General features: G+C 48.4%; 1 protein-coding gene across 1 annotated transcript in view; it reads left to right on the top strand.

The window, feature by feature from the left end:
- The first annotated feature begins 2,237 nt into the window (after positions 1 to 2,237).
- Positions 2,238 to 27,890, top strand: part of LOC119453955 (basic proline-rich protein-like) — a 109,545-nt gene continuing 83,892 nt past the window's right edge. Inside the window, exon 1 of the mRNA XM_037715986.2 lies at positions 2,238 to 2,290. The gene's annotated coding sequence lies outside the window, so the exon portion shown is untranslated. The remainder of the gene's footprint in view (positions 2,291 to 27,890) is intronic.

The raw sequence follows: 27,890 nt of genomic DNA, 5'->3' as shown, positions 1-27,890 counted from the left end.
TCTTGACGTATGTAACAATTATGATGTTCCCTAAATTACCCTAACCGATAGAAGCATCTTAAAAAGTGCCGTAACAACTTTTGCAACAAACGACACATGTACGAAGCAGAAAGGTCGGTGTGATAGGGCTTCTCTCTCGGGGTACTACGTAAGAAAACGCGATCGGCAACACTTATGCACAGTTCACTTCTTAGCATACGCACATCACATAAAACGAGTACTTTTACGCCTAGTACCACTGCGACAGATATATATATATATATATATATATATATATATATCCCGATTTGTAGCTTGCGAACACTTCGTAACAGCAACAACAGAGCTCGAACCGGCTCGAACGTCGCGGTCACCACGGCGCATCGCAGGCGGCAAAACGGCTCACGCAGTATAGCGCACGAGGAATGACAGCGATAATGAGGAAACAAATCTTATCGCTACTGATCTTGTCATCACTTCTAAAGGTTGTAAAGGACTGGCGTTCACCACTTCGCGGCAATAAACTGCATACACAGAACACATACAAGTCGCGTACGCTGGGTGCTCCGATCGGCCACTTTTACTTCGCCACGCCCTGAATATGTGTTGTACACTCAGAATACACGGGTATGTGATGGCCTTCTCGTTTGCAATTCACACGCAAAGCACGGCACAAGAAATCACGAAGTCGACGGCTTGAAAAAGCGTCAATTGCGATAGCAAATTTGTAGAGAGCTATACGGAGTAATGATAGTAGCTTTATCAGCTGTATAAACTTGGACATGCAGCAGCACCGGCAACACGCAGAACTGTTGTCGACGCCGTCGGCGTTTTGCCCGCGTTCGCACAAAATGCGTGCGGCGTTGGTGACTGTTGCCGGAGCCTCTGGTATAAATAGGCACTTGGTGCCGCAGACAAACGTCTCCTCCCTTCCGACGCTCGCGCAAACAGAACACACTTCCTCCGCTCCGTCTGATTCTGTCGGCGATCGCCCGCACTGATGAAGCCTGGGAGGGTACACCGGCTTGCTGCCTTCAACGACTATCTTCGTGGCTGCTGGATAACTCTAGTAAAAATCACAAGAACCAGCAAACTAGGCTGTTTCTGACGCCGCTGTAGCCTAGGCCTCGCGCCACCGCTTCGCTTTGCTACGAGCAAGCGAAGATGAAGACGTCCTACGCCGTCCGCCTCGTACCAGCCAATGATAGACGAGCAGGCATGCGGATGGCAAAGTTGCGTCCGCCCGTACAGACGATCGGACAGGCTTCCGCACCGGTCCGCAAGCGTGCGGAGCGGATATGCGAATTGAGCGCGTATGGGCCATTAGCTAACTCGAGCTATCGAACGCATGCGACAACGGCGAGTCGATGAAGCGGCGTTGCGGGCAGAGCAGCGTCAACGTGGCAATGGCGGGAACGCGTTCGCCGGGGCAACGCCCGCTTTCGGCGGGAGTTTCTCGAACGGCACTTTGGCTTCGGCTACGACGAAACGTCGACGTTGAAATCGCGAAGTGGAACGCAAGCGCCAGTGGCGGGCGGATACTGCTACCACGACGCCGAACTAACTCGAGATATCGAACGCATGCGACAACGGCGAGCCGAGGAGCTGGCGTTGCGGGCAGAGCAGGTATGACGCACAGAACGACGTCACTAACGTCGCTGTCAATGGCGCGCGCCCTGGGATACGACGTAGAGAACGATGTAACTGACGGCGTAGCCAATGGAGACGTTTAGCAGCGAAACATGGCGCGAACGGTCTTTCGTTTCGCCTAGCCATATACAGCTTTCGCTGTAAAAACGCTTCGATAAGCGCGGGAGAAAGTCTGTAGGTTAAAATTGCGCTTATTACGGCGCCTCTAGAGGGAGCTACTGAACTCACGCAGGCATATTTATGGGGATGTACTATGCTTGTTTTATTGGCAGCGATTTTTTCGCCCTCTGTGGCCATTTTGGTGAACTCGCGAGTGTGCGGGGCCTGGGGCAACTGCTGGTAACAGCGCTAGCGCGATCTCTACGTCACGAGACAAAGGGGCACGACGATTGGTGGGAAGTGCCGCCGCCGAGTATCGTCACACTTGTGAAAGAGGCGGTGGCGAGGGCGAGGGCCGCCGAAAATTGTTGTTCTACACGTCGTTTTGGCCGCGGAAGCGATCCGCCAGAACCTAGCCTTATTGGGGGCGAGGACTTAGGGAGTCGCCATCTGTCGGAAGCGCCTCGCTTGCGTAGTATGAGGGATAACGCGCGCGCTCCTCATAGGTTTGGCTGTCGGCGCTCAATATACACACCCCGCGGGAGCCCTCCTGGCCATTTCTGTAAGTACTCTCCAAACGAGGGATCTTTGCTACTGTCAAAATAATCATCTTGGGCAAACAGACAGCGCAGAATATATTTTACAGGCGCTATCTCTTTACCGAATACGGACAGTGAACGCCCATTGCTCGCGGTCGACGCGATAGAGTCCCCCGAACCAGCTTCTTGGATGTGACGTAGGCAATTGTTGGGAGCTGACTATGTGAAATGTGTTCTTATAGTGCGCTGTCTGTATAACGAAATGGAGCATAGCAGAATGAAGCCTCAATGCAGCGATCGCACGGTTCGCAGCGACTGACTGCGCGTCTGCATGCTTATCCGCGCGCGATGTTTCGCTTTCGCTGCGAGTGCGTTTTCCCACCGTGCCGTGAGCTTTAGGCCGCAGCATATGAACATTGGACAGTACACAAGCAACCATTGTTGAGTAGACGCTATCACAGCTGTTCAAAAATAATTTCGTTATATGGACTTTGACGCCTACGGCGACTTGTGATGTGCCGCTGCGGCGATGCAATCATTGTATTTTTTCTTCTAAATTCTTGGACGTTTCAATATCGGTATTTCTCAAGTAGAGTCGCACTCTATGTTTATCGGTCTTCAAAGCCAGGAATTTCCCGCTGCATTCTTTTGTTGATCCAGTACATTGGTGCTAACACAAACATGAGCATATGACATTCCATGCCTTTTTTGAGTGTGCTTCTTACCGTTTCCTTTCCATTCTGGTGAAATTGCCAGTATCTAGCATCAAGAAGTTCATATATCAAAGCTTCATGATATTAGCCGGGCAGGCGGGCGTCTCAGTTGCGCGCATTCTGCTGCTCACCGAACATCGTAGCTTCAACGCCGTAGCAGAAATCTTCCTCGCGGAAGTGCTTGCTACACGCCCCAGTTGTAGCCGATGGCTGCTTGCCGGTTTTAAGTTTTGCGATCCAAGCTACGCGCCGCGTCTTGGCATGCGGGTGTGTCTGAAGGCTGCACCGGGCTCCGTTGCGTACGCGTCCGGCACTGCAGTACCGAGCAGCTTTGAAGGCGTCCGACATGGTAGGACGCCTTCAAAGTGAGCCACTACCTGCTATAGTGCTTTCCTGTGTTGTCATGCAGACATCCGAAGCGGGAAAACATCCCAACTTAATCAGAACCGTCGTGCAGGCGGGACTAAACTTTCGTTTTCAGCTCGCTTCGGCGCTTCCGAAGCAGACGATGCGTGATCCCTCATACCTCGTCACGCCGACGGTGGCGCCAGCTTTTCCGGTGGTGGAGCTCGCCCCCCAATGCAGATTCGTTGTAGAAGTCACTCAGTGTTTTACGCACCACCTCCCGCACGCGAGATGCCCAGCGCCCGGCCGCTGCCAGCCCTTCGGCGCGGCGGCAGAGCAGCCCACAAGTTCATCATACGGAGGCTTAAGAAAATACGCGGCACCGCAGAAGAGCGAGCGTTTCGGTACCGTTGCATGCGCGTCCCCCCGACGCGCGATGCTGCACTTCAAGGGTTCGCACGCGGCTCATGGGCGGGCGTCCCCTCGGAACTACCGGCTCACACTCGACACGTTTCCAGCTCGAGTGGCCACGAACACCATGGGCTGCTGGGCGTCAGCTTCCACCTAAGAGAGCTGAGCCACGCCAGGAAGTAGGTCGGAGAGGCCGGAGAGCTCATAAGCCATCTGCGCACCAAACGGAATAAACAGACCCGTCGGCATCTGAAACAAAACTACCTTGTTCTAACCTCCCTCAATCGACCAAGTATCTCTTCCAGGTGGTTTTTATGGTAACGATGACCTTCAGCTCGAACAATAACAACCGTGAAACAATAGAGGATACGATGCGTAACGATCTTGATTTTTAAGCGAAGCTTTATAGGCTCACAAGTGTCGGCAGGGGTGGTGGTGGTGTCACGCTGAAAAGTGGGCTGATCCTGATGATAGTGCAGAAAGGGTCCAAGCTCAGTGGCACATACCAGAGACAAAAAATAAAGACGGAGAAACAGAGAGAGAAAGAGAGAGACTAAGAAAGAGAAAGAGAGAAAGGAAGAGCTTCTCGGCCTTTTGGCTAAGATCAAATGTAGTAAGGAAGAAAAGAGAGAGAGAGAGAGAAAGGAGGAGTGAAAGAAAGAGAGAAAGACAGAGAGACAGAGAGAAGGAGAGAGAGAAAGAAAGAAGGAAAGAAAGGAAGAAAGAAAGAAAATCGCCAGACCTTCCTTTATGTTTAAAACGTTTATGTTTTATTGCCGTGACATGTCGTGATCTTTACGTTACCCTGACGAAGGTCAGATACACACACGACAAGCTTCGCTGACCCCCATTTTTTCGACAGGGGAAGGGTCGGTGATTTTTTATTTGTAATTTCTTTCCAATGACTAACTGCGAATGAGAAAAGTATATCCTTGGAAGGCAGAGTTGTGTCCCAGCCACGAACGCGTTTCTGCTAAATATACGGAGGCGTTGAAGCCAGCGGATATGTAGTTACTTGACGAGCCTTGAACTTGAGGTGCGCCTAAAGGAAAACTGCTTCTCTGACGCGTTACCAAGTGCGCATCGCAGAAGCGTTTGGGAGAAGGGGAGGGCTGTTATTTGCGGGCGCTAGCGAAACGCCGCCGCTGCCGACCTTGACGGTTGGCTGCAGGGGCGACGCACTTGGTCGGGCGGAAGTCGTGACTACGTCATTAACGTGTCTCGCGCTTCGGCGCCCACTCCGCTCGTTTGGCGCCTCGCATGATCGCCTCCGAGCTGTTACGACGAAGCAAATTGGTTCCTGCTCGTTTTGCTGCGAAAAAGGAAATCGTGAAACGGAGGAAAACCTCTGAGCCAACCGAGTTTCTCTATACTAGTTGTTGCTGAAAAAAAAGCTCATTGGCCAGAAATGACATTTTAAAGGATAAAAAGGCGCAACCCGATGCGATTGGTAACCCAGAGCGACGCTCGGCATGGCGACCTTGGACGAAGGCTGCAGCAGCGCTTGCCTCCCTCGTAACGCCATTGATACGTCAAAACGGCCAGTCAAGCTAGGTCGAGCAGGTGTTTTATCAAACGCGGACCCGTGTGTTGGCAGTGTGTTAGAAGCCCCGATGTGTGGTTCCTCCCGTTTAATTTTTGGCTCACGTTCATTAAGCGGATTATACGCCTCAAACGGTAAGATCTCGATGCGTACTCGCTCTGCCACCGCGACGCATCCTCGGTACCACGAACGCGACATTCCCCCGCTGTTGCTGCGCCACACCTCCGCCGACCTCGCTCCATCGTCAGGCGTCTCATAGCAGCATCATGAATAGAAGTGACCAATGTCCAAACATTACAGGTGCATTGCTCGCAATGAGCTGGTCATACCACAATTCGTTTGTAAGGTGTCCTAGCTATCACGCGCAAAAATTGAAAAAAAAAATTACGTAGGATCTCCTCAGGGAGTTAATGCGTAAGCAGCTCCTAGTAACGACGGAGTGCTCACTCTCAGCCCTGCTCCTAGCACTGCTCGGCGGCCGCGGTCGTCTTGGCGGCAAATGCGACAGTGCTGCGGCGACACCAACTTTAACGGATGAGGCAAGCAAACTGCTGCAGGTGGCGGCGCCAGGTGCGCTGATGACGTTCCGATTCGACGTCACGTCTGCTCTGGCTTACTAAAGGCTAAAGGTGTGCCTAGTCCGTGCCTCATTGCAAACGTCACGTGGTCACAGAGACGTGCTTGTGCGACTATACTCGCACGCTCGTCGTCTTCTTCCACAGCTGGCGAAATTGAAAGCGATCGTCTTACTCGAAGGACGGACAGACGCTCGGACAGTTTTCTCGTTGGGTAACCGCGGAAATGATGCATTTAAAAAGTCGCAGTTTCGCCCGAAAGGCGAAGCATCGACTCCGATAGCAAATTAGGAAGGTAAGGATATTGGTTTTATCGGCCGTATAAACTTGCAAACATTCGCTTACTAACTAAACTAACAAGCACGGTGTGACGCACGCACAGGTAAACATGAACACATCTCGCTCGATGACCGCGGAAACTCGCTGTCAAAGCACTGCATTCAGTAAGCGCTGCGGCAGCAGTGAGCGAGTTGACCTTCGTGCTGTATCTCGCTTCAACGTGAACGTAGAAAGCACAGCGCATACCAAGCTACAGTGCGTACTTTGTCCACATCGCAGATCGCTTTGAAGATGAGGACCGCGCGCATTTGTGCACGTCGCAGATTGCTGTCAAGATACAGTGGCCGCGCGGCCGCACCGCAAGCAGCAGTCGCCGTAGGAGTAGAACCCCCCCACCGCCAACGCCCCGTGTCTCGCGCGTGACAGAAGACGGCGCTTCCACCCCTCCTTTCTCCCTCGCGCGCGCGAGCCGTGGTCGTCGGATGACCCTCACTCGCACATACAGCTCACGGCGCGCGTCGACGATGCTATCGTGTTTGGAACCGAACATCACGGTGACGGCGACGGCAGAAATGCGCTTGGGGCCTCCATATAATTGATATCGCAGTTCTATCATGAAAGCACGATGGTAACACGATGAGGCAAAGGACGTCCTGAATCACGACATTGGCTGTGCATGCACAGGAAGGCTCGATGTGTTGCGCACTGGCGGTACGGAGGAACAGTCGTGGAAGCGTCGTCGTCACTTTTCTGGTTCTGCAGCAAATGCGTCATCTATCGCCGAAAGTGCACTGCCGGAACGAAGGGAGATGTGATATTATGTATATATTATTTCAAAATACTCCTAAACGCCCTCAGAGAAGGCGCTGCATATGTAGGGGGGGGGGGGTAATTACAATGAGGAGGAGCCAGTAGTACACTCTAAGCCAAAAGAGACTAACGGGTGTTTAGGGGTGAGTCCTTTGAGGGACTCACTGCGTTGCCACAACCATTACTTCCTTTAGGGACCAACGGCAAGGGAACGAACTGTGAGTCCCCTAGCAGTTACTCCCTTGGAGATTAACTTTTGGTCCCTCCAGTTACTCCCTGGAGGATGAAATGTTAGTCTCCCCAGTTGCTCCCCAAAGATTAAATGTTAGTCCCACCAGCTGCTCCCGAGGACTAAATGTTGGTTCTTGCAGTTACTCTCCGAGGACCAACTGCTCATCCTTCCAGTTACTCCCCAGGGGATGAACTGTTTAGTACTCCATATCTGTAGTTACTCCTTATAGGGTTAATTTTTTGCCTCGAACATGCTTTTCAGAGGCCCAAGACATGAGCAGAGCTGCTTGGGCTGGGATTTATTTTTTTTAATCTCGAACATATGTTTTTCAGACACAGAACAAGAGCTGCTTGGGTGCTTGTAACATAAAATATGGAGAAAATATAAACAATAGAACACTTTATTTTTTTTTGTTTACAGTAGCAACGTGTGTGACATGCGCACAAGCGGAGTTGGTCGCACACCACTGTTAACACCGACCATGCGGCATATCGTCAAATGTTCTTTGTGCCCTTGGCGCAATAACAATGTCGAATATCCAGTAAAGGGCAATCTGCGTGGCGAGGCCAGAGACAAGGTCATCTTCGTCGATCTTGATCGATTCGAGCTGTACATGGAGGGCTCTTGCTTACAGCAGGCTAGTGCCCTCGTATTTCACCATAGGCATATGATGCGACGCATCCGGGTGCTGCAAAAATAAATGATAGGGTTGTAAGTGTCAAAGCCAACACATGATTATGAGGCACGCTGTAGATAGATGAGTGGTCCATGCAACAGGTCTATTATGAGCATGCAAGTTACATATAATTTTACGTAAGGGGAAATAAAAGCCTCCATCCTCTCCTTCACAAGGCTTGACAGTCAAGCGCATAATCTGAAGCTGTAAGCTTCAGGTCTGAAACGAAAAGTTTTCACAAATTAGGCATGAACACCCTACACCCCGATTGCAAGACCTCATACTTGAACACAGGCATTGAAAGACAATTTACATCGCAATTACAGTGAAACTCCGATTATAAGGCTTTGAGGGGACCCCACAAAACCGCTCTATAATTGGGGCATCATATAATAATAATAAAAAAAAAACAACTAAGGATATAGGCAGTGACGATGTCTTGCCCAAAAACAGGTACAGACCGCCTGAATAATCCCGCGGCACGAACCTGCACTGCTTGCAAGGAAGATGGATTAAATTATTCAAAAATTACGGTATTTATTCGATTGCAACACGAGTGTACTTTTTCATAATTTTCGTTGCTTGAACCGTGACCATTGTGTTCATTCGAATAACAACAAAATTGACCATTTAAAACAAATCTACTAAATCCCACGATTTCTTGCGTTACGTTGGCAACCTGTAACCCTACGGCTCGATCCAATCCATGTCGACCGAAGTGCTAACTTCGGCGCTGTTTTCGCTGTGCTTGTGACTGGTTACGGTGCTGTAATACCTTTTGTGGTTCGACTCCGTTCATTCGCGGCATTACGGCAACGCAGCGCATTAAGTATGACGGTCGCTCCGAGAGACGAGCAACTTTGATGGCCGAGGAGCTGGGAAAGAGGCCACACAACGAGAATACAAACATTTCTGATGCTGCCATTTTTTGTAATATCATAACACTTCAATGTTTAGAAACAGTAAGGCGGCGCACAAGGAACCCGAGAGCAGATTCAGAAAGCGTTCGTACGCAACAATTTGTAAAAGTGGTGACTGGTCAATGAGGGGGATCGGCATACCCATGAAACAGGATACAGAAACCAGGGCCAGTCAGAAGTGCTGTTATGAAGGCTTGCACATAGAGAGCTTTGTTAATTTAAGTCGACTCATTTGTGCTAGCCAAAACAGATGTCAAAGATTACAAGATGCTGTTAGTAGAACCAACATAAACAGAGCTTCCAAGTTGCCTTTTCAGAACTAACAGAACAAACTCCAATAAAAACAGAGAGAATTTATTATGGCTATGACAACAGCAAAAGCACAAACACAGGACATGCCACGTCGTCACTGGCACCATAGCTATAAATCAAGATACATTTACTGGTTATTGCATACAGCTGCACTTTGTTCCAAAAACCAATCATCCTATATATATATATATATATATATATATATATATATATATATATATATATACATATGCTCAAAATCTGCGCTTACCGAAATTCACTTGCCCCCTTTATTTATTTTTAGATTTGCTTTATGGGGGACAACAAAATCATTTTTAAGTGTTTATAAACATTCCGAAATCTTCATCAAAGACTTGCCAAGGAAAATTACAAGCATCAAATATTTTATGAAGCAATTGCAGTAAAATATGTTTTACGTGTAGCCATCAGCATATTCATGCACAAAACAGTGGTACAGCTCAAGCGGTCATATCACGGTTAGTAAAACAAGGCATTGCATTTATATTTATTAGTATTAAAATAAAAATGTGGTTTAAGCGACTAAGCTTCAGCAATGATTCACTTACCCTATATGTTCCTTGATGCAGCATAATAAGTACTGCACTCACATCAATCACTTGTGTATAGTTTTGACAACGTTCAATTTCATACAAGTCTGGCATAATTAGAGAAAAGTAAAATGTTAAAGCTTTCTCTTCCCAACGTCCTGTCCACAGTGGCAAAATCTCCTGTTTATACAAACGCTGTTTTGTCAAATAATATATATATATATATATATATATATATATATGAATGGCTCGGCAGTGATGCGAAAAACGCATTATTACCGCGGTCCTCGCTACGCAGCCTATAGTAGCGTTATACATAAAGCCAATGAGGGGCAAGCACCAGCATCAAAGCCGTCCCGATATAGTCTGAACGACACGCCGGCCCATATATGCACTAGGCGGCAACAAGGAAAGCCGGCGGCAACAATAACGGCAAATTTAGCGCCATACAGCTCGCATTTCATGAAGTCTGGTCTGATAGCGCAAAAGCGCACAACGGTGTCTTGAGAAGGGCCCGTTGCTGGCGTAGTTGCAGAAAAAGATTATTGGTCGTGCTAGCAATGGCTAGTCTTTAACTACAAGCAGTAAATATAGTTAAAATTGCAACGCAGCTTGTGATTACTCACCTGCAAGCTCAAGGAGGCGCAGCCTTTTTCGGTGGTGTTCTGTAGATAGCTGAAGAGCTCGCGTTTTTTCCACTCACCAGTGAAATTTACAACTGTATTCAGCTCCTGTAATGTCACCATACGACATGGTGACTCATTGGCGCGAAACAGCGGCTCAAAGTTTGGAAACGCACCTGGGCGCAATGTTGTGAAACGCACGTGCGAAATGCCACTCGTAGTCTGAGTGCAGCTAGTGCGAGCGCGAACAAAGCTTAGCACAGGCGTTAGCGCAAAGTGTTCAGTGTGTTCGCTTACGGCGCTCAAGAAAATATTGCTCATACTGACTCACCTTACTTTAAGAGCATACTACGTTTACAAAAACATGCTATACTAGGGCAATATTTCAGTTTAGTGAATTTTCAATATTTATTATAAAGCATATCGCATGCTTTGCTCGCGCCGCGCAGATGTATCTCAAGTTGCGCGCGCGGCAGCGTCTATGGACTCTTTTCGCGGAGCAGTTTGTTTTAGAGAAACGAGATGGCGCTCACGGCGGCGCGCCATACCTCTTCTCAGCGACCGCGCACGTATACGAAACCATTACCGCTTCTACTTTGCTTCTGTGCGATCAGCTGTCGGAAATGCAACTGAGTTTTCGCTAACGCACTGTGCTCCATTCACTTTGGTTTGAATCCTGTGGATTGAAGATGTATGCAGTAGTTGGCTGCAAAAATAGTGACTGGCATATTAAGGAATGTAATGAATATGTGGGGCCAAGTTCGCTGCAATTGTCCGTACGTGTTTCCGGCACTTCGAGATGTACGATTCTCCTCGAGGATACACAAATTTGCTCATCCGCCTGTATTGCTAACCTTCAAAGAAAGGGCTTCAGCCCCGGTAAGTCGGCAAGAGTGAGTACTGCTCTTTAACCCCCTCAGGGACATAAGCCAATAAGCCGCGAAATTATCGATGTATTGTATTTTTTCTTTATTTTGGCCTTTCAAACAACATTTAAACACGTTTCAAAAGTATATTTCTGATAGCTTATAAGTTACACTATGGGACATGTGTGTCCCTATGTACCTTAAGGGAACCGAACAATTACGTGGGCTTCTTAGCTGGTTCAACCGTGAGACTCCATGAAGCAATTCTTTGCGGTAGGAAAGCACAAGTGAAATTGAAAATGCTGCAGCAGGGAAATGTTGGGATTTCAAGCGTTCGGTTGGAGCAATCCGTGCACCTTTTCCGAGCAGGAGCTTTTGTAATTTAGTGTGCAGCAGTGTCTTGCCTTGCACACATTCTTATGCACTTGCATATCTTCTCAAGACTTGTGCTTCGATCTCGACTCAAAAAATTTCCCAAAGAGCTACTGCTTGGCAGAACTGCAGGGAGGTCAGAGCAGCCATAGTGGGCTCGTCAGCTTGTAGTTGACGCGATGCACGCGATAATGTACGCGATGTTTAGTTCAATTTTCCTGAATTCCTAGAACACTCGGAGGTAGTATTTAATTTTTGACTTACATTCCATATTGTAGGTTACCTTCTTTGAGCTGGCAGGACATGATTGCTCATCAAAAGGATAACGACTAGAAAGGTCTTTATTTCTTTGCCGTTCTCATTTTTCTCAGCGTAACGAGTGCTTTGTTTCACAAGCATTTTTTGCGAAGCTCTCCAACTGAAGTTGGATTGGTTCATAAAATATTTTTAGTTTTATAAGATCCGCTGGTTGCTTGCACGGTGGAATACACTTTATTTCCTTTTGTTTCACGCCGGAATCAGCTGTGACTCGCCGTTTTGCACGTCTACTCAGCGACCCTTTGACGTAACACGTAATTTTGGGAGGAGAAAGATGTTTTGCTGACCTTCCCTTATTTGCTCTATCGGTGGCTTTGAATGTTATGGCTTTTCTGGGTGCTTTGCGTCGATGCTGCACTAACGTTGTCAACATATCCTTCGTCAAGCTGTAAAAGGCTAATCATCGTTGTCATCAAACAAATATTAGAGTATGTTTTTTCCCGATATTAGGAATTTCCATTGTTGTTTTCTGCCATAATTTTGAAAAATAGAAGCTTGTATCTAAAATAAATAAGACTACACGTAAAGGCACAACGTATACAAGTTTGTTCATTTCAAGCGGCTATTGGAACATGAAAGTGCCGCCTTCAAGCGAACGCCGCCAAATGGCATCCAGAATTCCGTCACGGTACACTGGGACACATATGTCCCAACCAGTAGCGCACCCAGGATCTCTGCCAGGGGGGGGGGGGGGGGGGTCGGGAGGGGGGTTGACAGTTTGCCAATACCATCTAAATAGCACTAATTTCGATTTCTTGACGGCAAATTGTCAAAAAAATGCGCTTTTTGCGAGTGTGCAGACGATTGCGCGTCTTACATCTTAGTTGCAGTACTCAAATGCGTAAGCAAAGAAAAGGGGTTAAACAAAAGGGGGGGTTAAGTCGGCCTCAGGGGGGGGGGGGGGGGCTTACAACCCCCGAATCCCCCCCCCCCCCCCCCCCCCCGTCGGTGCGCCACTGGTCCCAATACCTCTTTATCGCTTAAAAGCTAGTTTATACTCGCTTAATATGAAAAAGCTTGGTTTGTTACAAAACCTTGATAACGACACTTTATATTCCACACGTTCTGTTTCTTTATTGGTTAGATAAATCTACAAAACATGTACTTAATGCGGCGGTGGTGAAGCGCACCTTTGAGGTGCGACTCCACCTACGCCTCGTCAGTGTTTTGTCATAGATTTGTCAACCGAAATTATATATCTCGTTAATGGAAGCTATTTAGTTCGGTAAATTGCCCTCAGCAGGTTTCTAGGGGCAAAAGGTATTTATCGAGACATGGTTAAAATTCGGGGACACATATGTCCCATATGTCCTTAAGGGGTTAAACAATGATAACGGGAGTAGCGCCGCCTCCTGTCATAGTAGGCTTCGCGCACAGTATTTACGCACATCTACCCCAACCAGCACGGAAACTTACACCCACTCTTTTGCCAACGTGTCAAGAATAAGTGAATGGGCGCACACGTGAATATATGCGCACTATATACGCACAATAAGTGACGGTACTACATCGATAGCGCACGAATGGTCGAAGCTGAATGTTTCGTGACGGTCCACAAGAGTAAGCGAGTTACTCGCGATGATACGCATTTGCTACAAGGTATTGCAATGTGCAGAACAGCTACGTTTCAAGCCTTGCGCGTAGCAAGAACAAATCTATCGGAACTGAGCACACCCGCGAGCGATTAGGCAGAAAATAATCAGAAGGAGGCTGCACCGAGGAACTTCACTGTGTCACAAGCTGACAAGCCGCTGCTTCAAAATATTTGCCAAATAAAGTACACAGAGCAAAACACACTAATCCCGATTCAATTCATGAGTCGAATGTTTGGGTAGTTTAAAATACATATTTAACCCCGATTTTAGAACAAGTACAATATACGCTGCTTGCGCCGTTTGGACATAGGTCAATCAGCTCCGAAAGCGCATTTGTATGCCCTCTGAAGCTGTGATCAAAGCTTCGTGTCGTTCACCAAGTCACCGTTTACGGTATCTCCCAAAACAAGTTTTCTAAGCCGCGCCGGCGTCATACACTTACATTGTAAACAAGGAGGCAACGGAGGCTGTTGAGGCAAGCAATGGACGCGTCACCACGTGATCAAACATGGCAGCGCCCACGGGGTCGTCGCGAAAAGGGTCAATAGTGACGTTGTGCTGCCGGTGAGTAAAACGGGGCCCGCAGACGGCGCTACGTTTTCTTTAATTCTTTTTTGCGGAAAGCGCCAACGCGCGGCCAGAAACGGAGCCAAGACAGAGCCGACGGCAGTGCGAAAATGGAAGTATTGTGGACAGCCGCCATAGCGAAAGGTAAAGCGCGCGCCGAATTGTGAACACGGTGATCATCGACGCTCGTCGCAATGGACGAACTAGTTGACGACCGTGACAACGACACATTGGCTCGCGATGCTGGGCTCGATTTTAGCGATTGAAGCTCCGATGAACGTGACATGCTGCTGAAGACTCGCGCTGCCGGCGTCGTTGCGTACTATGACGGCGGCCTCGACACCGGCTCTTCCGAGCGCGAAAGCAGCGAGGACTCCAGCAATGCGACGTCGGGCGACGAAGCTGGTCACCGTCTGGACGTGCAGTCGCGACTCTCAAGCTGCTAGCAAATTCAAGTGCGAGTTTAGCGAGCCCGTAACACCAGCGCAGCACTACGCGATAACGAAACTTTTGAAAGTCGAAAGCGCGCGCGGCGCAGAGTCGAGCGAAAACGAAACCTTTTGACCGCCCGCGTCGTTATCAAGTGTAACGCCAAAAATGTACTTTTTCTAAGAATCTAATAGAAGTAGACAAGTAGCATTCTATTACGTCTTATAATTCAACGAAACAATCTTTGAGTGGTTGAGTACTAGTGACAATTTTTTTTGAGTGCCTTCGTCATTGGGTAAGTACCGAATGTCCCTGGGGAGTCTCTTATCGTGTCCTGCATTTACCTCAATTTCTCGATTACTAAAGCTCTGTTCAAGATTATATTGACGCCTTAGACGTTCTAGAGCATTACTCTATCACTTTAGCTTGATTTGACTTTAGTGTCTCTTTAAGTTTCGCCTTTAAGAGTGGAGCGCGACAGCGTTATCGGGACCCGTTCGCATCGCATTTTTCTTTGAGTACCCTTCACTGCAACAGTGAACGTGGGAAAGCCAGCTTTCAAAGACCAAGCTTACACCGACCCTCTTACAGTCGGCTTCACTTTTAAACAGAAATGCATTGCTGGGAAGACGTTTTTCTAGGGGCAATATAAGTCTTCTTATATTAAAATGTGAAGGCCCTAGGACCTTTTTTCATTATTTTATTAATTGTTTGCTATTTCCCCCACGTGCGCGCGTGTCCAGAACTCATTCGGCAGGCCACGTCCCAATTTGACCTGCCGTGGGGAGCCTAAATGCAAGCGCTGTACGTTTTAGGGTGGCGACAACCTTTGCGCTTCATACAGGCATCATCAACGGACTCCGAACCGCGAAAGCTGCATACATCTTTAATATACTAGTTGTCTTTTCCTTTTATTTTAACATATCAAACATTTCTTTTCTTCTATATAGCATATAAAACAACAAGTTATAAGGCACGGTAATTGCCCTCGCCAGCTAAATTGGCGGGTAATATTTTCTGCCAAATATATAGCAAGTGGGAATCAAAATGCCGGAAGACCAGCCGACAAACCACGTTTCCCGCAACCCTTGGTGACGTGAAACTAATCCACTTTTTAAAATAAACTTTGGCCTCAGCAGCCAGAGACACACAGCGTGTGTGAGCGCGGTACATGGCACGTCTACGTTTTAGTTAAACAGGCTTGTAAGTGCAGTTTTTATTACAGCACACTTCGAAAAACACCCTTTAAATAGTGTGTACAACGACAATACTCAATGCAGTTCATATTCTTGGTGTGAGGTAATACTACCACGAGCACGCCACCGTGCCTTATAACTTGTTGCTTTATATGCTATAGAAGAAAAAAATGTTTGATATGTTAAAATGAAAGGAAAAGACAACTAGTATATTAAAGATGTATGCAGCTTTCGTGTGCGCATTGGTGGAAAACTAAATTAAAGAAATTTAATAGATCGCGTGCCAAAATGGGTACATCAGAGCGTGACGGAAAAAAGCATTTTAACTGCCGTCTTACGTGCATCTGGAAGGCTGGCCATGGCAACGTTAAAAAGGAAGGGAGATAGGACACTTCCTTGTTGGACGCCGAGGGAAATTCGTCGCTTATAACTCTTATACTTCCGAGCTTAACTTGGACACTACGATCTGTTAGAAATTCATGGACGAATCGAAGAGCATTTCCCGAGACGCCCATGGTTCGGAGTCCGTTGATGATGCGTGTATGGAGCACACAGTCGTTTGCCTTGGCAACGTCCATAAAGATGGCGAGTGTGGAAAGGCCGTCTGCGCGATGGTCCATCTACGCAGATGACATCTGCATTTGGATCTCGGGGTACCAACACAAACGGTTGGTCCAGATAGCCCAGGGCGCAATCTCCACCATCAAACGCCACTTATCGACGCTTGGCCTATCTTTATCAGCGGAAAAATCTGCCTTCATGCTTTTCCCGGGAGTGAGACGCAAGTCAACACGCCTGACGCTGAATATCAGAGGGCATCCAATCCTTCGTGCAACTCATGTTCTATTCCTAGGCGTCACCATTGACAGCAAGCTACTATGGTCGTGCGGTCGAAAGTGTTGTGGCTGCATCAGTGCAAAGAGTCAACGCACTTCGTCGATAGGCAGGTGTACGTTGGGGAAAAAATCCTATGTCCATGCTTAAACTGAACGCTGCACTGATAACAAGCCGCATTCTCTATCAGCTCCCTCTGATATCACCGTCGTCGAGTAAATTCGAGCGCACAGAAAGGGACTGCGCTTGGCAATGAGAGTTCCACAGGCGGCTTCAAACAAGAAAGTCACTAATGTATCTCTTCCACTCTTGGCATCTCAGGCGTTGCTGACGGAGTCCCGCGCAGGCACGGCGCTTCTCCGGCGGCTAAGAGCAAGAACTCGCTCACATTTCCATGCGGCGTTGAACACTTTCGGATTTTTAGGATTGGAATAGCCTAATCGAAGCCGCCTTGACCCGCCATGGTCTTTTTCGGACGTTACCTGCAGCCTCAGTGTACCCCACCTACCGGCGAAACGCACCATTTATACTGCAGAAGCAAATTTTATTGTGCTGGACCACTTGAGCACAGCGTTTCAACACTACCTACAAGTGTACACAGACGGTTCGGTGTGCGCACCAACAGATAGCTGTGCAGCGGCATTCTGCATACCATCCCTTGATGTGTCATGGTCTGGCCGACTGGATCGCGTAGTTTCCTCTACAACTGTAAAAAGCGCAGAAATCACCGCGGCTTTGTGGAAACTACGGGCCTTTTCTGCACGAGATGTCGTGGTGCTGACGGATTCCAAGTCAGCGTTACAGAGATTGCATCGTGGCCTACCTCTAGAGAAGTTTACAAGGCAATCTCTGGCACTGATTAACGATCTAACGAGCAAAGGATTTAACATAAGGTTTCAGTGGATACCATCACACGTAAGAATTGATGGAAACGAGAAAGCTGACGCCCTTGCACGCCTAGCGCTGACATGTGTCCCAAAAGTGAAAGCTCCAAAAGCTTTCCAGAACCCTAAGGGTGCAATCCGCCTTCACTTTAGGGAGATCCACAAGAATCCCCACGAAGCCTGTGTGACTCATCGATTTACCCGTGAAGAAGCGACGCTTTTATACCGCATGAGGACCGACTCTGCGTACACCCCAGCTTGGTTATTCAAGACTGGCTTCGCGCTTCCCCACTCTGTTGTTTCTGTGGTGACATTGGTGACATGGAACATTTCATTTGGCTATGCCCGCAGTTTGACACAGAAAGAAAAGCGATGGTCGACAGCCTACGAAAGAGCGGTCTTACGCACAGGACCTTTGAAGACGTCGTTTTCCCCGGAGGGGGCCCGCGGCAATCAGGAAGAGAGCGCAACGACAGCTGAAAGCCTTCCTGCGAGACACTGGGCTCATCGACACCTGGTGACACACCCCTGATCTCAACTCGAAGGAGGATCAGGCGGAACAATTGCCGGCTATGCATGCCAGGCTAACTCCGCCTGCTTCAACATCACCACCACCACCACCACCGAAAAAAGCAGGAATGCGCCGCGAGATCGGGAATCAAAATGGCTACGCACTAAATTTGGCGGTAAATAGTGGTCAAAATTTTGGTTTTGGCACGTAAAACCCCATAATTTAATTTAATTTAAAATTTTGATGTTGTCACCACCCTAAAACAGCGCTTGCATGTAGGCTCCCTAACCTGCCGAGGATGCGAGCCCTATCTAGATAAGATTTTAGCAAGTAGTCTGCCCGAGCGCACCGCTGTTGGTATAGTAGAAATGCTGGCAAAAGGGGTTTGTGTTTGAGTTTCCTCGGACCAGAATTAAATTTTCTCGGGTATTCAAACAACAGTCTGACGCCGCCATTTCTCTAGGTTGTGGTTAAGTCGTACTTTACGATTTTTCTGACGGATTTCACTGTGAGAAATTCAATTTTTGTTCATTGACACCTTGCGCCATGCGGAGGGCTTGCTGGTCGGGCTGGTTCGGAACGATTTTCTCCCGCACGGACGCCGACATCCGCGCCGGCCACGGATGTTCTCTGACACGGGGCCCTTAACGCTATCGCGTTAAAATGTGGTGATGAAGATGTTTCAGGAATTTCGTATTTAAAATTCTTCATATTGTTACAGAGAGTTGTGCAGAAATGACTTTAGTTACAGGAGATGGATAATGGTGACCGCGCAATCCGGCCTAGAAGCACTTCGTCCTCCTCTTCCCAACTGCTTCTTGTATGCTCGTTACATTCCCCCACAAGCAGACGAAGCCCGTAGGGCGAGTTCGGAGGGATCAGTAGGGTAAAAGCGTTTCAGGCGAGCAACATGAGTCACCTGCGTTCTGCTTGATCGCTGGTCATTGCCCAGGAGGCGAGCTATTACATAACAAAGTTCACTCAAACGCTCCAGGACAATGTATGGGCCGGAATGGTGGGACAGGAACTTTTGACACAAGGCCCGCTTGCGTTGCGGTGTCCAAAGAAGCACCAAGTCGCCTTTGGCGAACGAAACAGGCCCGTGACGCTCGTCGTAACGGTCCTTTGAACGGTGTTGCGAGGCCAAAATACGAAGACGAGCTATTCGGCGGGCTTCTTCAGCGAAGCACACAGTCTTTGACACAGAATCGTCATCGTGCAGAATAAAGTTTAAGAAAGTATCGAGAGGGCTTCGCGGTAGCCTTGCATAGAGGAGATAAAATGGGCTGTAGTTCGTGGTTTCATGTTTCGCCGTGTTGTATGCGTAGGTTATGAAGGGCAGCGCGTCGTCCCAATTCTTATGATTGGAGGAAACGTACATGGCAAGCATGTTGGTCAGTGTTCGGTTCGTCCTTTCAACGAGGCCATTGGTCTGTGGATGATACGGTGTGGAGTGACGGAACTAAGAAGTGCACAGACGAAGTAGCTCCTCAACGGCGTCCGCAGTGAACTGGCGACCACGGTCACTGATGATAACACGCGGCGGGCCATGACGAAGGACTACGGAACGCAGAAGGAAGAGTGCCACACAGGCAGCGGTGGACGAGGGTATGGCTGCAGTTTCTGCGTACCGTGTGAGATGGTCCACGCAAACGATTATTCAACGGTTCTCATTGTTAGATAACGGGAATGGACCCATAAGGTCAATGCCTACTTGCTCGAAAGGTACGTGTACTGGGCGGTGTCAATGGCTGCAGGGGACCTGGCACATCGGTGGTTGGTCGCTTGTGACGTTGACACGTTTCACAACTAGCGACATAGTGTTTGGTTGTCTGGTACATGTTGTGCCAGTAAAATCGCTCTTGCGTGCGGTGTAGCGTTCGCACGAAACCGAAATGACCAGATGTCGCATCGTCATGCATGTCACGTAAGACGTCGGAGCGGAGTCTCTCGGGAACAACTAGAAGAAAACGTGCTCCATTCCTGGAGCAATTGTTCTTACAGAGCAACTCATCACGAATGGTGAAGCGACCGCTGCCTTGAGAAGTACGAGCGGCGGCAAACAGCGGATCCAGGTTGAGATCATTGCGTTGCTCTCTCTGAAAGTCTGCCGCGTCGGGGAACGTAGGAGTAATGGCAGCGAGATAGTCATCAAAATTCTCAGCTTCGCAGTCGGAAGTCGCAAGGGGAATGCGAGAAAGGCAGTCTGCGTCGGCATGACGACGTCCGCTCTTGTGTGACACCACGAAGTCATATTCCTGAAGGCGCAGCGCCCAGCGCGCGAGTCGACCTGAGGGATCACGCAAGCCAACCAGCCAGCATAAACAGGGATGATCGGTGACTATCTTGAATGGTCTTCCGTAAAGATAACATCGAAATTTCAGCACGGTGAAAACAGCTGCGAGGCATTCCTGGTCCGTTACCGTATAATTGCGCTCTGACTTGCTCAGACAACGGCTGGCATATGCGACGACATTTTCGGCGTTGTTGTGACGTTGTACAAGTATCGCTCCTATTCCGATTCCACTAGCATCGGTGTGAACTTCAGTCGGGCAAGATGGGTCGAAGTGACGCAAGAGGGGTGCTGACGTTAGTATAAACTTCGGTTGCGAGAATGATGCGTCACACTCCGGCGTCCATGTGAGGGCTACATCCTGTCGCAGAATAGACGTCAACGGAGGAACAATATCGGCAAATCGGGGTACAAAACGACGAAAATAGGAACATAGACCGAAGGATCGAAGTTCTCGTGCTGTCTGTGGTGGTTTGAAGGAGCTGACTGCTTCAATCTTACAGGGATCGGGTCTGACGCCATCCTTGGCGACTAGATGTCCCAGAACCAATGTTTGACGCTCGCCAAACCGACACGTTTTTGAGTTTAATAAAACTAGTTCAGCTTTCTCGATGCAACTCAGAACAAGGCTCAGGTGGGTCAGAGCCGCAAGTTCTTCCAACGTGCGGCCGAATATTACAACACCATCAAAGCAACACATGCAAATCTCCCATTTTAGGCCAGGTAATATCGTATCCATGAATCTTTCAAAGGTGGTGGGAGCATTACAGAGGTCAAAAGGCGTAACATTAAATTCGAATAAGCCATCTGGGATCACGAATGCGGTCTTTTCCTTGTCTTTAGGTTCCATAGATTCCATAGCCAATACCCCGTAAGTAATCAAGCGTCGAAGAATAAGAAGCAGCGTGTAAGCAGTCGATGACGTCGTCGATTCGCGGTAGTGGGTAGACATCCTTCTTCGTCACAGCGTTTAGGCATCTGTAATCTACGCAGAATATCCAGGAGCCATCTTTCTTCCGGACGAGGATTACTGGAGCTGCCCATGTGCTGGACGACTCTTGAACGACACCTTTGTTCATTTCATTAACTTGTTCTGCGATAACCTTGCATTCGGAGGATGACACGCGGTAGGGCTTCTGGCGAAAGGGGTGTGCTGAGCCGGTATCTATTCTGTGGCGAGCTCGTGATGATGGTAAATCAAGTGGCGCATCTCCATGAGTAAAATCGAATGTAGCAACATGTCAGGACAGGACTTGTACCAGTGCTTGACGCTCAGATGTGAAGATAGCCTTGCTGATCATACCGAGAATCAGCTCTTCAGAAGGGCGATAATCGCATGGAGAGTAAGCAGGAGCGGGCTCTGCTGTGAGTACTGATATTGAGCTGCATGAAGCTTCATCGAAAAGGGCAATTTTCATGCCTCGAGGCAGAACTATTGGCGTGGCGGAACAATTAGCGCCCAGAACGTTGCGACTCCTCTCGTCATGCAGACGACAGAGCAAGGCACGAGTATACATTTTTAAGCACAGTTAATGCTGAGGGGCCTAACCACGTGGTCAACGCAAGGAGCGTCAACAGTAGTCGCAAAAACACGAACGGGCGTTAGGCACCATGAGGGGGCAAGCACTTCATCAAGCACACTGAGTGTATCCCTTTCTTCGTCACAGGAGCTTTGTTCAGAAAGCGCGGGTAAAAGCACCTCGTTCACATGGATTTCACCATTTCCACAGTCCACAGAAATGCCGCAGTGTTGCAGAAAATCTAAGCCGAGAATTACATCGTGCGAACAGCGGGCAAGGACTAAATACTCCGACACAAACACTTTCCCAGCCAACGTAACACTTACAGAGCAAACACCGAAGGCGGTGGAGGCACTCGCCGCCCACTCCACGAAAGGTAACGGCATCGTCCCATGAAAACATAACTTTGTGGCCTAGGCGGTTCTTCAAAGCGAGGCTCATGACAGACACATTCGCACCAGTATCAACTAAAGCAATGGTCGGCAATCCGTTAACTAGCACATTCACTTTGTTTTTAATCATCACGGCAGGCAGAGGTATTTCATCCAAAGGCCGTGCGGCGACCTCACCTCCATCGGCCGCGGATGCTAGTTTCCCGGCGGGGGCGAAGATGCACGGCGCCGAGGGGACGGAGAACGACGAGGACGGTTAATTGGTGGTGTCAGGCTGCGGTTGGACGCTGGCGAATCGCTGCGTCTGATCTCGCGCGAGAAACGGTCCGTGGGAAGTGAACTGGTCCATAGGTCATGTGATGTACGGGTTCCAGGTGGCGCGAACGTCGGCGGTGTCTTTCGTGACTGACGGCGTTGGCGACAGTAACGAGCTATGTGTCCCGTGGAACCGCAGCTGTAGCACACAGGGGGGTCACGGTTCACTGTACGCTCCTCAAAACCAATGCTTGCTCTCTGTGGGCGGTAAGCGAGTTCGTTCTCTTTGGGGTAACTCGCCTGCAGTGTTCGCTGGAATAGGTTGTATCGGTCGTAATTTGGGTCCTGGTAGTAGGGTCGGCGTTGCTCTGGTCACGTCCCGGCATCATAAGTCAGGGGGCCTTGGCGATAATAACGTGACTCTGCCCATCGTGATCGAGCGTCAGAGGGAGTGCCGCTTTCGTAGACAAATGGTGGCTGTCGAGGCGGGAGTCCATAATCCGCTGGATACTCGGAGAATGATGAAACGGTTGTTTCAACAGCTGGTGACGAGCATGGGTGATAAGTATCGCGGTGAGTCACTTGTGAGTGCAGGCTCTTCTCGAACTATTCGACGGATTGTTAAAGCAAGATCGAGCGACTGGTTGTTATATATGCTTGCAACGGTCTTAACGTTGGCTAACCTGCCAAACTTCGTCGTAACGCGCCTCGTCTTAAGCTGCTCGAACGTGCGGCAGCGCCGGATGACGTCGGCGACGGAGGCCAGGTTGTCTTTAGCGATCAGAAAGCTATAAACGTCCTCGGCGATTCCTTTTAGGATGTGCCCGACTTTGTCTTCCTCGGACATGCAAGAGTCCACCATCCTGCAGAGTTTTAGCACTTCCTCAATGTAGGTTATGCATGTTTCGCCCGGCACTTGCGCGCGTTGTGAAAGCTTCTGCTCTGCCATTTTCTTTTTCGTCACGGAGTCACCGAAGCGCTCTTTGATTTGCGAAACAAATCTTTCCCATGTTGTGAATGTCTCCTCGTTGTTATCAAACCACACCAACGCTGTATCCGTGAGAAAGAACACAACGTTGGAAAGCTAAGAAGTGCTATTCCACTTGTTGTAGGCGCTCACCCGTTTGTAATGGATGAGCCATTCATCGACGTCTTCGCCCGGCTTTCCGGCGAAGGGACGTGCATCTCGTAGTTGCTGGACAGAACCGGCAGAGGCTGGGACAGGCCGTTGCTCTTCCGCGTCGCGGGACATCTGCAACTCCGCTGGGTTCGGTGGAAGTCCAGCAAGGTGGCGGCTTCGACGAAGAACTTGCGGTATAACCTCCGTCTTCGGGTGTCGATTACCCAGCACCTTCCACCACAACTGCTACGGAGAGTTGCGCAGAAATTACTTTATTTACAGGAGATGCATGATGGTGACCGCGCAATCCGGCCTAGAAGCACTTCGTCCTCCTCTTCTTCCCAACTGCTTCTTGTATGCTCGTTACAATATATTATTTGTATAACGTTACCCGTCCTGTGAACAACTAGTTCGCGACAAAGTACTTTTGCATGATGTTATATTCTCGTCTGTAAAAACAGATGACAAGGTATCCTTTAATAATTGAACACTTTCAAGAGAGCACATCACCGTTCTCGTTAGTAAGCACAACATCAGGGTGGCTGCTTGGGTTTAGTATACGCCAAAAACGTCGGGGGTTTGCTACAAGGAAAGAAGAAAGGTAATTTGAAAATAAGTTACATCTTGTAGTTTTTAGCGAAGCCTGATACTAATTTTTCACATAGTTAGAGCGCTGTTATGAGTTAGAAAATTTTGACGTTTCCATAGAGTTACCTTTTTCCCATTGTTGAGGCGTCAAAGCTGCTCACTGAACTTTACAGTTAGAACATTTTTATTGTGAAGGCAGGATAGTGTGTGTCCATTAGAATAATGAGTCTACTTTTAAGCCGCATCCAGTTATCTACAACTGACCTATGCAAATGGTCATCAAGCAATTGGTTAAACAATGCTGAGAGTTGAGAGTTTATTCGATCAAGCAGATGAACTACCAGTCCGGATGCGAGCGCGCGGAGCCCCGACTGTTGCGCGCGCTGTTACCGCTTCACCTTCTTCCGTCGTACATCCTCGTCATTGCTATCACATCGACCACGCATGGAGAAAGGCGTCGAAGAGGTGCGTTGCTTGTTGGGCCTTTTTATGGCCGCTGTTTCGTCCTAGCGAGTGGCCTTGCTGAGCTTAATGAATGGCCATAGCCGCCACTGCGGCATCGACAACCGAACTAGCCGGTGTTGTCCATGACCAGGAATTAGGTGAGGATGATGATGATATATTGGCATGTCCGTTGATGCGGGGCGGTGACAAATAGGGTGTGTTCCAATTCCGGCCAGCTTCGGAGACAGTGTACGCAGACAGCTAAGGAGACAGCTTCGAGTACATGCAATGAAACGAGCCATTTGCGACGGGACGCCACCGCGCACCGACAAATAAAGTTGAGAAAAGCACACAATATTTCTGTATTTTAAGCACTTTCGCCTGAGAACCTATGAAAACACGATGTGACTTACATTAAGGGTATAGAAAAGCGTGTCCTATACGTTTTCGTGTACACAGACGACCTTCCCGTCGAGTTTCCACGCGGCCTGCTCAGTTGCCATCTTGTTTAGACAGGAAAGTAGCCTGCATCGTTCTTGACTTCGATGGTGTCTTCGCGAGGCTGTCTACTTTGACGCCTTCGTGAGAAATTGTACGATACTTAAGTTGGCCGCTGTCAGCTAAGCCGTCTACTTTGCCGCCTAAGGCTAGTATTGGAAAACAGCCATAGTCACCTAGCCTGCTTGATTTAATCAGGGACATCGCCGGATGGGGGGATGGTTCAGCACAATTCGTTGGCGGGCTAGTTGGTGCGAATCCATAATTACTTTGTTTAGCGCAAAAAAACAAAAACAAAAACGGACGGCAGGACAAGGCGCTACTCTCAACTGCCATCGTTTTATTGTGTCAGTCCTTTATAGAGAGCAGAATACAGAAGAAGACAGTGGCGAGGTACATTTTCGCAATGCTACAGGGTTGTCCCCGGAAAATTTCTTCTCCCTTCTCGAATTTTATCTAAGTGTAATTTATCTGTTTCGAAAATAACATATTTATTAAAAAAAGTGATGTTTGTATTGGTTCATGCGTAGCGCCTGCTGTCTTTAATATTTTCTTTATCGTTTGTCGACCGCGCTCTTAACAGTGCTTTAGACAATGATTTGGTTCAAATTTTTAGATATGTTGACGATTTTCTTATTGTGATAAAACAGACTAACAACGAATGCTCCGCTACGGTAGCTGATATTTTTACTCTGTTCGCCTACAATGACAAGGTTTAACTTTCACGCATGAGCTATCTAGGGTCGGTAAACTCCAGTTTCTAGATTTGCAGCTATCCTTACAAATAGGTCGCGCCTGTTCGATGTACGCGCCACGTGCACGTAAGGAACTTTTACCTTATCCGTCTTCGCACCATTGCTTCGTTAATGAAATCGTGTCATCACACTGCGAACCAGAGTTTCATTGCACAGTTAATAGGCTGCGTGTGCGAACCCTGTAAGGTAGTCATGCCGCTGTGTTAACGAGCGCCTTAGAGAACATGAGCGTTCCATACCGACAGGTACAGGTTCCCATTTAGCACAACATTGCAAAATATGCAAGTGCAAATCTATGTTTCATGGTACTACGATTTTGAAAAAGAGCCGTGATATCACCGCCCGGGAATTATCGGAAGATTTTTTCATACTCACTGTGTTCGCAGTGCATTAGTGTGCCTTCTTTAATCTTGTACAGCGCTGCATTTCGTTTTCTTGATTCCGTCACATGATTGCGCTCTGGTGATGGGATGTTGTGGCGGTTGCTGCGCATGGTGCTCACTGCGCATGTTCGTCTGGATTCTACTCTCTATAAAATATTGACGCAATAAAATGATGTCAGTTGAGAGTAGCGCCTTGTCCTTTCTTGTGTCCGTTGTATTGCACTAAACAAAATAATTATGGATGGATGGATGCTCTAAGCGTCCCCTTTGAAACGCGGTGGTGGGTTGCACAACGAAGTTCTTGTTATTATTTTGCCCAATGCGTATAAAAGGAAAAAAAAAAAAAACACCCGAAACCAAGCTACAAAGAAAACCCTTCTCGGAAAGAACTCTTCGCAGCTAAGGAAATATTCGTCCTGGTCCTGGATACGAATTCGGGCCTTTCCGGTGCTCTACCATGTGAGTTAACCAGGAGGCTAGCAGCGCGAGGGCGAATTAAGCGACAGCACAAGGACACAGAATATGGCAAATCAGTTGTGCGGAATCCTGAAGGTGGAGTAAGTTTCATGAAAGGGAAAAACAGGAACGTCGCAGGAAGCTACAAAGAAAACCCGTATGGGTTTCTCAGAAAGAACGCTTAGTAGTGAAGAAAAAATTCGTCCTGGTCCTGCATTCGAACCCGTGACCAACGCCTGGAAAAATTCGTTGTTTAGAAAACCTTGTGAATCCCAAATGGGAGCTTTGTTTTTGTACGCCTCCGTTGTTTGTCGTTTCCCTACTTTTCTGCCAACAAACTTCCAATCGCATCTTGCTAATCTCTGTTGTTTACTTTCCCCCTGCTACCGCTGAACCCAAGGGCTTCAAGGAGGCCAGAGGAGCCTAAACCGCCCGCTCAGCAGATATCTTCACACTCTAATGAAGCATGATCCATCGTTTCCCTGGCTTTACGGCAGCAAGCACATGCTTCTTCTTCCTTGTACCTCGCTTTATAAGTGCGCGTTCTAAGCTACCCTCATCTCGCTTCGAAAAGTAGAGAGCTTCCCTTTAAGTTTGTGCAAATTGTTTATTTGCTGATTTCGTTTTTTCCTCTTAAGTAGTTACTCATAGCAGGTTTCTTTTCCACTGCCCCCCCCCCCCCCCCTCCCCCATGAGAATGTATCAGCCTCTCCGACGTTCCATTTTACGACACATATACGTGTCGCATACTTGCTGGTAAGCTTCCTAGTTCGTTTCCTCCACTGTTAGTCAATGTTGTTCCTGTACAAATATCTGAACACTCTCGCATACAATTTACTTTCTTCCAAGTTTCTCAGTCGTTCTTCAGAATAAATTTTACTCTGCGCTTCCCTCACTTCAAAACTTCTCCAGCCCATATCACCATGCACAGCTTCATTTGTAGTCTTCCTGTGAGCGCCCAATGCGAGGCGTCCCACTGACCTTTGGTTGCCATCGAGTCCTGATTGCAAACCTGACTTCAAGCAAACAACCGCATTTCCAAATGTAAGCCCATTGCACCTTTCCACATACACGGGAGCACCTCATACCTATTGTATCCCCATGGCGCTTCGTGTTTCATTATGGCCGCATTTCTCTTCTCCATTGCTGTTATTGTTTTAACAGCGGAGCTGTTTAAGCCGGGCGTAATGTGTCAACCGCCAACAGAAAATGTGGGCCGATCCTGGCGGTAGTGCAGAAAGGGTCCAAGCGCAATGGCACATACCCATGTGAAGTAGCGAAGCTCAGCCTGGCTAAGTCTAGCTAAGCATGGTTGGGACTACTTAAGCTTAGTCAATCATCGATAGCCAATGGATAGCCA

This window comes from Dermacentor silvarum, chromosome 5 (genome assembly GCF_013339745.2).
Source record: "Dermacentor silvarum isolate Dsil-2018 chromosome 5, BIME_Dsil_1.4, whole genome shotgun sequence".
NCBI classification, from domain to species: domain Eukaryota; kingdom Metazoa; phylum Arthropoda; class Arachnida; order Ixodida; family Ixodidae; genus Dermacentor; species Dermacentor silvarum.
The sequence above is the reverse complement of the archived record's forward strand: the minus strand, read 5'-3'. Positions and strand labels throughout refer to the sequence as shown.